Below are 3,488 nucleotides of genomic sequence, written 5' to 3'. Positions count from 1 at the left end.
CCTAATCCAAGATGCTTGGGCCCACAGGATGAATCCAAAGGCCCACCTCGAAAAGAGCTACAGAGGCACACAAGCAACAGCCAGAGGCCCGTCCTGATACCATCCATAAGTGCACACAGATCCTAGCCAGAAGCCTGCTCAGACACCAAGGACTGGGGTGCAGTCCCAAGCCAGAGGCCCTCCCAGACAATAGCTACTTAGAGGGGTAGATCCTAGCCAGAGGCATGCCTACATACCATCCCTGGTATGTTCAGACCTCAGCCAGAACCTCACCCAGATAATAAATCACCTCAGGGACCCAGAAGGCCACCATTCTGAACACAGGAATTGGTGTAGTGGTGAGCAGCACAGAAAAGACAGCTAGGTGGCTTGCTGAGAATTGAAGACTACTGGATGAGCAAAAAATTGCCTCAACAAAGGCACAGCAGGCTGCACCTGTTGAAATGAGAAGACACATAAACAAGTCTCAAAACCAGACTTTTCAAAGGCAAGCAACCCTGATCCTCAACCACCTGGACTCCCGGAACTGACAAAGAAAGAGGATCTGAAAAAAGTGAAATCAGAAATAATTTCTCAGATAACAACAGAGATTGTGTCCATAGTGCAAGAGGTGATTAATAAATCTAAAGCACACAGATAAAAAAAGTAGGGGATCTGAGGAACATGATAGAATCCCAACATAGGAAACAAATGGAATCCATAAAACAGATGCAAACAGATTTCCAGGAGATTAAAATGCCATTGAAAGTTCATGCAACAGAGATCCAGAGAAGCCGGGGTCCAAGGGGCTCCTCAAGAGTTACTGATAAATGAAAAGGCAGATTCATTTCCAAAAGAAATGGAAAAAATTGTGGCCAGAGACATGTAGCAATGAACAAAGAACAACACAATGGAAATTTCACAGACCCCTCTTCAATGAATAAAAAGAAGAGGAGGGATTGGGGAGAAAGGCAGAATATTGTCCTGTGGAGACAACCACTCATTACCTTGCAGTATTTTTCTCTGGAAATCCTTGCAATCTTAAAGGAATGGACCTCAAAATTATGGCATTGTCAAAGCATTGAGGTGTACCTTTTACTGCTCTTTGCTGTGCATCTAGCTGCGTATTATGTTGAAGTTGCCCATCAACAGTATGTGAAGTGTATAGAGAAACAATTTCTTCTGTATGCCTACCAGATAGGCTTGGGAATTTTGTCTTCTGTGGGGCTTGGAACAGGGCTGCACACTTTTCTGCTTTATCTGCGCCCACACATAGCTTCAGTTACATTAGCTGCTTATGAATGCAATTCAGTTAATTTCCCTGAACCACCCTATCCTGATCAGATTATTTGTCCAGATGAATAGGGCAGGGAAGGAACCATTTCCTTGTGGAGTGTCGGGAGCAATGCTACATAATTTTAGGGAAAAATCATTTGGTTAGCCTAGTTCTCCTGCCTACAGCCCAGCTATGGAATTCCGAGACACAATTGCATTTTGGCCTCTGGTCACAACTGAGACCTCAATGATCCGGTGATGCTGGGATTCTCCAGGACAAGAAACATCCTGGGAGCTGAAAACATCCTGGGAGGAGCAAACATCTACTCAGTTCCTCCTTGTTCTTGGATTGTTACATCTTATTTACGCAGGATGTACTGAACTCTCTGCAAGTCACTTGTTACACTTTGTTTCTCCCGATGTACTGAGTACTGAATAAAAGGTGGAGTAAGCTGGGGGCTTTCATCTTTGCTGCCCTGAGCAGCACTGATCAGACCCAAAGCTCAGCTTCTTCTCAGTCTCATTTTTCTACCTTTCCTGTAATTCGCTGTGTAATGCCATGGCTTGCAGGAGACCAGGACTCACTGCAGAGGTTCTGGTAACATCCCCTTCCCCTGTTCCCTACAGTGGAGTATCATCTCTAAAGTTAGGATTGAGGCCTGCATGTGAGACTTTCCCTCAGGAGCTAAAATGGCGGTTCAGAGACTCATATAGAAGGTTGGATTTTTTGGAATATTGGCCTGTGCTTCTATTCCAAATCCTCTATTTGATCTTGCTGGAATAACATGTGGACATTTTCTTATACCTTTTTGGACCTTCTTTGGTGCAACCCTGATTGGAAAAGCAGTAATTAAAATGCATATCCAGAAAATCTTTGTTATTATAACATTCAGCGAGCACATCATGGAGCAGATGGTGGCTTTCATTGGTGCTGTCCCTGGCATAGGTCCATCTCTGCAGAAACCCTTCCAGGAATACCTCAAGGCCCAGCAGCAGAAGCTGCACCACAAGAGTGAGGCGGGTGTGCCCCAGGGAGAAAACTGGCTGTTCTGGATGTTTGAGAAGTTGGTGGTTGTGATGGTGTGTTATTTTGTCCTGTCTATCATTAACTCCATGGCACAGAGTTATGCCAAAGGAATTCAGCAGGGGTTGAACTAGAGGAGAAGACTAAATAAGCAAAAAGCCGGTGTTAACTGCAGCAGTTGTAGTGGATGGGTTCTGCCTTAAATTGGGAGGACTCCACATCAGGAAGGAAAATTCCCTTTTCCAACCAGTATCAATTAAAGACACCCTGAAAGCAGTTTAGTCCCTGTTTTGCACTGAAACACCTTTTCTGTGTGTGGTAAAGTGAGGTCTCCACCTTGGTTAAACCCACCTTGTGTTTCATTAGGCTGGAGTGTGATGTTCAGCCACAAACTTATGAGAAACTGGTCTTCTGTTACTTTAAAAAGGCCCGTATGGTACAATTAGAGAATTCTTGCCACACCAAAATTTCCTAAGTATATTACATATGTCAAGCTTTTTAGGCTTGACACAAATGATTGCTTTGTTTTTCTAAGTCATCAAAATGTATATAAGTTCTACAGATTGGATAACAGTCTTGCATGTCTGTCATGGTACAATTTAATATGCCATCCTGCCCAGTTCTTCCCCTTCCACCCTCAAAAAAAGGTCATTTTATGATGCATTGCACACCCTCTGAGGAAATTTATCTTTAAATTCTGAGACAGTATAAGGAAAATCTGCTTGGTGTCTCATGAATGAGCTGACACCATTTTTTATTCTGTGTATTTAGAATGAAGTCATGAAAAAACTTTATAAAGACATCTTTGATCATTCAAAAAATAAAAAAGAAAGTTTATGCAACAGAATGAACCAATGTGAGGACAGAATTTCAGATATAGAAAATAGGATTGCAATTAATCACCAGGAAAAGAAAAATTTCTTAGAAATAGTAAGGGACCACAAGAAATCAATCCAGCAGTTCCTAGATAATGCAAAGAAGAGTAACATAAGACTAATCTGAGTCAATGAAGAAACAGGAGAGAGGGCAAAAGACATAAAAAAAAGTGTTCACAGAAGTAATGGCAGAAAACTTCCCAAGCAGGGGAAAAGAACTCGATATACAAATAAGTAAGGCATATAGGACTCCAACTAGCCATGATCAAAAAAATCTACACCTAGACATATAATAGTTAAGATTCCAGAAACCCAACAAAAGAACAAAATACTAT

At 42.1% G+C, this 3,488-nt stretch overlaps 1 pseudogene; it reads left to right on the top strand.

Moving 5' to 3' along the window:
- Positions 1-751: 751 nt before the first annotated feature.
- On the top strand, positions 752-2,493 carry LOC101697432 (vacuole membrane protein 1 pseudogene; annotated as a pseudogene).
- The last annotated feature ends 995 nt before the right edge of the window (positions 2,494-3,488 follow it).

Source organism: Heterocephalus glaber, unplaced genomic scaffold (genome assembly GCF_053883595.1).
Source record: "Heterocephalus glaber isolate CG9 unplaced genomic scaffold, H.glaber_assembly_v1.0 deba00001600, whole genome shotgun sequence".
NCBI lineage: Eukaryota > Metazoa > Chordata > Mammalia > Rodentia > Bathyergidae > Heterocephalus > Heterocephalus glaber.
Note: the sequence above shows the minus strand (reverse complement) of the source record. Positions and strands in the feature narration are given on the sequence as shown.